Below are 9,610 nucleotides of genomic sequence, written 5' to 3'. Positions count from 1 at the left end.
TTTTTTGTGTGTGGCAGTTATAAAGCTCCTTTAAGTGGAATAGTAATGTCTGTTTTTCCCGATACTGATGTTTTTAAAGAATATAGAACCAGGCCTCCTGGTGCTTACCACAGGCTGTGTGCTGACACCGACTGTGCAGAAATAGGAGGCAGAGTGAGCAAACTCACCCCACACACCTCAGCTCAGGCTCTGTATTGTGAATGGGGAGACATTGAGAAAAAAAAGAATATAGAACTAGTTATTTTGTAGAAAGTCTCTTAATACAGTATGTCTGATGCTTTCTCATAATTAGAGTTAGAATATGCACTTTTTTGGCAAGAATACCACAGAAGTGATGTTGTATTCTTATTACAACACGCCAAGAGGCAGATGATGTGATTACTGGTGTGGTTAACTTTGATTGGTTAAGGTGTCTAGTAGGTTTTGTAACATACCAGTTATTTTTAGGGAGGGATACTTGGAGACTCTTTAAATATCCTGTTAATACTCAAACTTTTTTCCACTAGTTTTTTTTTTTTTTTGTAAATATGTTTTTATTGATTTCCGAGAAGAAGGGAGAGGGAGAGATAGAAACATCAATGAGAGAGAATCATTGATTGGCTGCCTCCTACACGCCCCCTACTGGGGATTGAGCCCACAACCTGGACATGTGCCTTTGGCCGGAATCGAACCTGGGACAGCCGTGGGCAAACTACGGCCCGCAGGCTGGATCTGGCCCGTTTGAAATGAATAAAACTAAAAAAAAAAAAAAGACCGTACCCTTTTATGTAATGATGTTTACTTTGAATTTATATTAGTTCACACAAACACTCCATCCATGCTTTTGTTCCGGCCCTCCGGTCCAGTTTAAGAACCCATTGTGGCCCTCGATTCAAAAAGTTTGCCCGCCCCTGAACCTGGGATCCTTCAGTCTGCAGGCAGACGCTCTATCCACTGAGCCAGACTGGCGTGATCTGTCCACTATTTTAACATCCATCGATGATTATTTTCTGAATCTGTTGTGAAGATTGACAAATGGTGATTTTCTAATCCAGTTATTCTTGTTTTCATTTAGTAGCTGGATTTCTACTGTAAGGAAAACCTTTCTCTGTTTGTTTGTGTGTTTATCTACACCTGTGTAGACATACTTTTTAAAAAAAATATATTTTATTGATTTTTTACAGAGAGGAAGGGAGAGGGGATAGAGAGTTAGAAACGTCAGTGAGAGAGAAACATGGATCAGCTGCCTCCTGCACACCCCTTATTGGGGATGTGCCTGCAACCAAGGTACATGCCCTTGACCGGAATCGAACTTGGGACCCTTCAGTTTGCAGGCCGATGCTCTATCCACTGAGCCAAACCTGTTAGGGCTGTAGACATAGTTTTGTTTTATTTTCAAAGCTTTAAAATCCTTTACTGTTATTTTTTATGTGGGTGCCCAAGTTGATTCAGATTTAGCCAGTGGGAACCCTTCGTGCTATTTTCAGTGCCCTTTTTTTTAAAAAAAAATTTACGATATTAGGTGTGAATATATTTAAAATAGGGTATTTTGTAGAGCAGTTTTAGGTTCACACTAAAAGTTCCTCTGCCTTTTAAAAACTCCTCATCATTTCTCTGAGAACTGATGGTATTTTAAAAAATGTTTCCTGTGTATTAATGACTAAACAACTTTGTTAAGAAGCAGGCTTAGCCCTAGCCGGTTTGGCTCAGTGGATGGAGCGTCTGCCTGCGGACTGGGGGGGTGCCGGGTTCGATTCCGGTCAGGGGCGTGTGCCTTGGTTGCGGGCACATCCCCGGTGAGGGGTGTGCAGGGGGCGGCTGGTCCATGTTTCTCTCTCATCGATGTTTCTGTCCCTCTCCCTTCCTCTCTGTGGAGAATCAATAAAATATATTTTTTTTAAAAAAAGAAGAAGCAGATTTAAAAAAAATAGACTTAAGTTTGTATAGCTTCGGTTCATAGCAAAATTGAGCAGAAGTAGAGTTCTCATCTCTCATCCCCACACACGCGTCACCGCTCCCACTACCAGCATCTCGAAGCAGAGCGGTGCATTTGTTACAAGGGATGGGTCTTCCTCTGCACAGCTTCATCCGCCAGAGTCCATAGTTTACATTAAGGCAAAACCATGGCTCTTGGTGGTGTGCACTGACAGGTGGATAGTGACAGGTAACCACCGTTACCATGTCACATGGAAGAGTTTCACCACCCTAAAGATCCTCTGTGCTCTGCCTAGTCACCCTTCCCTCAGTCCTCACATCAGCCGTTCTTGTCTCCATAGCTTGCCTCCTCCAGAATGTCATATAGTTGGAATAAGAGTTATGTAAGAAGCATTTCAGATGGGCTTCTTTTGCTTAGTAGGATGCATGTAAGGTTCCTCCATGTCTTTTCATGGCTTGATAACTCATTTCCTGTTAGGACTGAATTGTATTAATTGTTTGACTCTACCACAGTTTACTTATCCATTCACCTACTGAAGGACATCTTGGCTGCTTGCAAGTATAGGCAATTATGGATAAAGCTGCTGTAAATATGTGTGTGCAGGCTTTTGTGTGGATATAATTTTTCAACCCCTTTGGGTAAACACCAAGATGCACAATTGCTGGATCTTACGGTAAGAAAGAGCATGCTTAGTTTTGTAAGAAACTGCCAAACTCTCTTTCTAAACGGCTGTACCATTTGCATCCCACCAGCAGTGAGTGAGAGTACCTGTTCCACAGCCCTTGCCAGCATTGGTGTCGTCAGGGTTCTGGATTTTGGTCATTCCATTCGGTGTGGAATGAGTGGTGTCTCACTGCTGTTTAGTTTGCAGTTCCCTACTGACATAGATAGTGAGCATTTTTTCATGACTGCTTGCCATCTGTATACAGTGGGGCCTTGACTTACGAGTTTAATTCGTTCCGAGACGGAGCTCGTAACTCAAATTACTCGTATGTCAAATCAACAGTGAACGAGTGAGACACGTGATGCTGGGCTGATGTGGTGGCGTTCACTGTGATGTTCGCTGCGCCAACTAGCGGTGGGGTATCTGAAGCTGGCTCATAACCTGAATTTTAGCTCACAACTCAAAGCAAAAAATCAGCCGAGAGACGGCTCGTATCTCGAAAAACTCGTATCTTGAAAAACTCGTTAGTCGGGATGCTCGTAAGTCAAGGCCCCACTGTATGTTCATTGGTGAGGTATCTGCTGAGGTCTTTTACCCATGTTCTAATTGGATTGTTTGTTTTCTTATTGTTGAGTTTCAAGAGTTCTTTGTATACTTAGGATAACAGTCTTTTATCAGGTTTGTCTTTTGCATATTGCATATATTTTTTCCTATTCTCTGGCTTTTTTTTGACATTCTTTATACTGTGTTTTGCAAAGCAGTTTTTTAATTTTAACCAATCCAGCCTATCAATTATTTCTTCCATTGGTTGTGCCTTTGGTACTTTATTTAAAAAGACATTGCCATAGCCAAGGTTATCTAGATTTTCTTCTTATTTTCTAGGAGTTTTATAGTTCTGCATTTACATTAGGTATGTGCTTAATTAATATATATATAATATAAATACACACACACACACACACACTTATATTCAGAGAGGAAGGGAGAGGAAGAGAGAGAGATAGAAACGTCAATGATGAGAGAGAATTATTGATTGGCCGTCTCCCACACGCTCCCCATCCGGGATAGAGCCCACAGCCTGAGCATGTGTCCTGACCGTGACTTCCTGGTTCATAGGTTGATGTTCAACCACTGAGCCATGCTGGCCAGGCCGTGCTTGATTTTTTTTGGTGAAGGGTGTGAGGTCTGTGTCTAGAGTCTTTTTTTTTTTTTTTTAATGCATGTGTAATTTAGCACCACTTTTTGAAAAGACTATCTTTTCCCCATCATATTGCCTTTACTGCTTTCCAAGATCTGTTGACTCTATGTATATGAGCCTGTTTCTGGGCTCTCTGTTCTATCCCATTGACTTGTCTGTTCTTTTATCAGTATCCCAGTCTTGATTACTTTCTATATATATAAAAGGCTAATATGCAAAGTGTCCCCTTGGGAGTTTGACCAGGAGACTGGGAGTTTGATCACAGGCTATGACGTCCACTGATCAGGGGACGGGGCGGAATGAAGGAAAGCTCTGGTCAGCAGCCGGCAGCCAGGGAAGAAGGCCCTGGCCAGCAGCTGGAAGGCCCTGATTGCCAACCAGGCCTAGGAACCCTACTCGTGCACGAATTTCATGCACCGAGCCTCTAGTAGCTTTATATTAAGTCTTGATGTCAGGGTAGCCAGTCCTCTTTATTTTTTTCTTCAGTACTCTGTTGGCTATTCTGAGTCTTACACTTCTCTATATACACTTTAGAATTAGTTTGTTGATAAATAACTTGCTGGGATTTTGATTGGGATTGCATGAATCTTTTGATCAATTTGGGAAGAACTGAGATTTTGACAATATTGTCTTCCTATCCATGAACATGGAATGTCTCTTTAGTTCTTTGATTTCTTTCATTAGCGTTTTGGAGTTTGTATATATTTTGTTAGAGTTAGTCTTAAGTGTTTCAAATTTTGAGGATGTTAATGTTAATGTTTTTAATTTCATATTCCATTGCTGGTATATAGGAAGGTAATTAATTTCTGTATATTAACCTTGTATCCTGTAAACTTGCTGTAATCTACACCTGTTAGCTCTAGGAATTTTTTTTTTTAAATTCATGAATGAGTGTTGGATTTTGTCAGATGCCTTTTCTGCATGTGTTTATGTGTGGTTTTTTTTTTTTGTGGGGGGGTGTTGTGTCCTGCTGATAAAATGGATTACATTACTGATTTTTAAACATTGAATGCGTCTTGCATATCTGGGGTAAACTCTACTTGGTTGTGGTATATAATTCTTTTTATACATTGTTGGGTTAGATTTACTAATATTTTGTTCAGGATTTTTGCATCTGTGTTTATGAGAGACATTGCAAAGACAGATTTTATTACGTCAGTTTAGGTCGGTTTTAGGTTTTCTGAAGTGTGATTCATCTGTGCAAGTTTAGGATGAAAGAAACTTTGATTCATATTTTGACATATTTCCTCTCTTTTGTGAATTGTACCTGTGACAAAAGTTTCCAAATGTTTTAACACTGCTTCTCAAACAGTTCTGAGTAGCATCTTCACAATATCCCTGCGCCTTTTCCAGCCTTAGCAACCTAAGCCTTAGTTTTTAGTCTAGAACAGCATTTGTTACCTTCCTGGTTTAAAAAACTTTTCATTATGAAAAATTACATGCATATAGAGAGATGAGCAGAATTAAATCTCATGTACCTGTCCCCAGGGTTTGCATAGGTAACCATCTCACGAGTGCTGTGGCTTGACATCTAGTTGTTAGTGGCAGCCACTGTCTACTGAGGTCCTGCCACAGGAGTGGATCCCATCCCCTAGAATTCCTTTCCTTTGCCTGAGTTGCCAAACCTCTACTCTCCTTTTTTTAGGCCACTCAGTGTAGGCTCTTCAGCGGCTCACATTCCATACCAGAAGCCCTGAGCCAGAAGTTTTGAAAGCTTGGCAGCCTGATTGAAACTGAGGGGAGGGCATGATACAGGGCACACACTGTGTTCAGAACTCAGCTAGCTCCAAGAGGAAATACAGTCAGTGCCAAATGTCACCTGAAGTGTGATTGCTCGGACTTGAAGGAAACTTCATGAGAGAGATGAGCCTTGAACCGCGCCTTAGGTAGTACTTGTGTTTCTCAGCTGGTGCTGGAGCAGCGGTCGCCAACCTTTCGGCCCGCGGACCACCGGTTGGCAACTGCTGCCTTGAGGTGTGTATTATTCGGGGTGTGTGTGTGTGTGTGTGTGTGTGTGTGTGTGTGTGTGTGTGTGTGTGTGTGTGTGTGCGCGCGCGCGCGCGCGCGCGCATGAGGCTGGGGTATGTGTGTTCTCTGTGGGCACATGGGGAGGGGAGAGCTCAGGAAGTCTTGCTCTTGGGAGATTGATGCTGATGACGTGACCTGGATGCATTTAGAAAGGGAAGGCGCTTAGGAGGTCTTAGAGGAGGGAGTCTGACCTGGCTGAGGCAGGCAGGGGTGGTGCAGTTGGGAGGGGAAGAAAAGAACTGGACAGAGACCGCTACAGAGAGCATGTGGGGCATACAGAGGCAGAATTCAAGATGATTTTGCGTTTATGCTGGTGCAAGGGCATTGATGGTGTCCTCAGTGGGGACTGGGGAAGTCAGGGTAGGAGTTTGTTGTCAGAGGAAGATAAGAGGTTTACTGTGGGATGTGGGAAGCGATTGGAGCCCTGGAATGAGGTCAGATTGTAGAGAGAGGCCTCAGCGAATCAACAGTCTTCAGGGTCTCGCTCAAGACCAGTTATTTATTCAGTCGACTGTTGTGAGGAAGACAGTGATGTAGAAAGATGCTGAGGAGAAAAGAGGTCATAACTGGAATTTTTGGCGTAAGAGTTAAGTAGTACTTTATATAAATATTATAATTCACAATTAATTACTTTGCAATATTTTAGCAGAACATGGAAATTCAACAGGTTTGGAATATTCTTTTAGTTTTTAGCTTTATCTGTATTCCCCTAAGATGCTTTTTGAGCATTTGTAAGTCTCTACAGGTTTATATTAATTAATACTTATGTCAACAATTCTATTAACAGATATTTATATTACTAAATATAGACTTGTATTACTAAAGCTCACTTAGAACCTTAGAGACTGATTTTAGTCCTTTCTTTGGATAACTTATCATCTGAAACTGGCAGCTGAGCTTCTCTGTTTGTTTCTTAAGGAGTTCGCACTTGAGGATTGTTCCCTTCTCCAGTTCCTTCACAGGTTTCGGTAGGTGGGGGAATTTGTAGTATAGACGTCAGTGTAGATATGTCTTCTACAGTGTTTAAGTAGAGCTTCACCAGTATGGCTTAATTAGTTTGTTATGAAGCATGACAGTATAAAGATGTTCAGTTACTAGCCCCTCCCTTCCCCCAGCCACTAACCCATTTATCCACAATACGTGTGCTTTTATTATTATTTGAACTGGGAAGGATATGATCCAAAGCAGTTAGGAATCTGTACTGGACATGGTTGATATGCTTGGAGACATGTGGTAGAGCTTGATGCACAAATGGATTCATGGCCTTTGTTTTACAGGATGGGAACTGCTGCAGTTGTATTTGAACCAAGGAATATGTTTTAAGGGTTGCAGTTGTGTCTGGTTCCCCGTAAATAAGGTCCAGATTATGCAGATTTTATTGCTGCGTAATTGTACCAATTAATTGAAGTATCATTCATTGGATAGCACAGGAAGTCTATGTTAATGAAAAATCAGACTTGAAAATTAAATTTACTTGGGCATCTGACTATATCTTAATAACTTATAAGATATTTAATAACGGTGTTGTTTTTCAGTGTGCAATACTTACAGAGCTGGTTGCTGTTAAAAAAGATTTTATGTCCTTTTAGGGATGTTGACATCTGGAAGAAAAAAATGTACTTAGTGTTAATTTCATCTCAATAATGCAAAATCACATAGTTGAGCTGTTGTTATCTTTTCTCTTACATTCCATTTACTGATTGCCACCGGAATAAATGGCTCTCTCAGATAATCCTCTCCAGTGGATTTTAGCTTTCTGTTACCAAAAGCAGTATTTCTCCAAAGTTCCAACTTCCCGTAGAGTGGACATTGTATCTGTCATTGTCTAATATAATTATAACGCCCTGATCCTAAGCCTTGAGCTTGGCTTTGGTTTTGCTTAGTTACTGGGTATTTTGGAAGGCAGGCTATTTACCAGGCATATCTGACACGGATGCTTCCATTTTTTATGACAAACTTCCTTGTCAGACATGGACCGTTCAGTGTGCCCTGAGGAGTAGCTAAGATAACAACGTAAGGTAAGCTGTTTAGTTGAGCCTACAGACATATCAAACTAAGGAGTAGTCAAGGGATGCATGGATTTTTGAATGTGAATATTGTAAATGAAATAGTGAAATTACTTAGAGTATCCCTATCATTTGTCTTGTCATGTAAGTTTCTACTTGTTCATTTTTTAAAATATATTTTATTGATTTTTTACAGAGAGGAAGGGAGAGGGATAGTTAGAAACATCGATGAGAGAGAAAAATCGGTTCAGCTGCCTCTTGCACGCCCCCTACTGGGAATGTGCCCGCAACCCAGGTACATGCCCTTGACCTGAATCGAACCTGGGACCCTTCAGTCCGCAGGCTGACGCTCTATCCACTGAGCCAAACCAGCTAGGGCTCTACTTGTTCATTTTAACTTCCAATAGCATGAGCAAGGAATTAATTTTTTCCCTGAGAAACTAAAGGAAGAAACTGCCTAATTAATATGAAAATTGCCATTTAAATCTCAATTGTCCATCTTAGGGATACTTATATGATTCTAGTTCTCTGACTTTCAAAACACTTGTCACATCGTGTGTAATCAGTGTGTACAAATTAAATTTAAAACTCTAAGCAAGGCAAATATAAACTAGCGCGTCAGGGAAAAATACCGTTGCTGAAGAAGAAAACCTTCGAAACTACTAGTAAATACAAGCAAATTATTGTTTTGTGTTTGTTTTTTACTTACTTGGTTTATAGCAGTTTTCCCCCTTCAGTAATAACAAGCATTGCAGGTGGGAATTGACTAGCACTACTAAGTTAATATTAATGTGCATTTAGTGCTCAGCCATTTAAGGTTTCATAGAAAAATGTCTTTCCATTGTCTAATTTGACCAGCCCAACCAGCTACTTTTATTGCTGTGTTAAATTAAAATTCTAAATATAGTAGTTCATTATTAAAAGAAATGAGCAGGAGTAAAATAGAGAATTGATTACAATAAGGCCTTTTTAAAATATTTTGGTTAAGTAGCAGGCATCAAGTGAAATTGAGTTTTGGTCTTTACAGGATTAGAGCTATTGACAGTCAGACAGACCACTTAGCCCGTTTTGCAGGATCTCCCGAGGAAGACTGAATCTTGTCTTTGGTTTGACTTATAACCCGTACTTTTATTCTAACTAATCCTGTGCAAGGTGGAGGTCATAGCATGAAAACTAAAGTCTTAGTAAGTGGTTTTTATTTTAGCTATTAAATAGTAGCCTTTCGTGTAGAGAGTTTGTCCTCTTACCAGTTCATACTGCGCAGGGAGTGAGGGTGTGGCGAGTGGGGGCACTTGTCAAGTGGAAGATAGAGCCTCCAGGTTCAGGAAACACCCGGAGAAAATGTCTGGAAGAGCGCCCTTACCCTGTCTAGGATTTCTGTTACCGTATTTGCCGGCGTATAAGACGATTTTTTGGCCCTGAAAAATATGCCTCCAAGTGGGGGTTTGTCTTATACGCCAGGTACACTTCAGATAGACTGCCCATAGTGCTTGCCCCGTGCCATAGTGGCCTCCCGATGCCCACCCACTTCATTCCACATACCGTTCAGGCATCAGCAGCGCTGCTGGGTGTATGCTCGGCTGTTATGCGATTTTGCTGTTATGCGATTTTACCACACTCGCAAAATCGCACACAGCCGATCATACACCCAGTATGATAGCGCAAAATCGCGAATCGCGATACCATACTAGGTGTATGGTTGGCTGTGTGCGATTTTGCGAGTGTGGTAAATTCGGGTTACCGTATATTTCTTTATATATGCATTGAAGATTCGCGATTTTGCTATATCATGGTGCCTG

The 9,610-nt window shown here is 41.1% G+C and overlaps 1 protein-coding gene across 1 annotated transcript in view; it reads left to right on the top strand.

Moving 5' to 3' along the window:
• Nucleotides 1-6,348: 6,348 nt before the first annotated feature.
• ZRANB1 (zinc finger, RAN-binding domain containing 1) overlaps nucleotides 6,349-9,610 on the top strand; it is a 34,951-nt gene continuing 31,689 nt past the window's right edge. The window contains exon 1 of the mRNA XM_006754986.2: nucleotides 6,349-6,385. The gene's annotated coding sequence lies outside the window, so the exon portion shown is untranslated. The remainder of the gene's footprint in view (nucleotides 6,386-9,610) is intronic.

This window comes from Myotis davidii, unplaced genomic scaffold (genome assembly GCF_000327345.1).
Source record: "Myotis davidii unplaced genomic scaffold, ASM32734v1 scaffold72, whole genome shotgun sequence".
Lineage (NCBI taxonomy): Eukaryota > Metazoa > Chordata > Mammalia > Chiroptera > Vespertilionidae > Myotis > Myotis davidii.
Note: the sequence above shows the minus strand (reverse complement) of the source record. Positions and strands in the feature narration are given on the sequence as shown.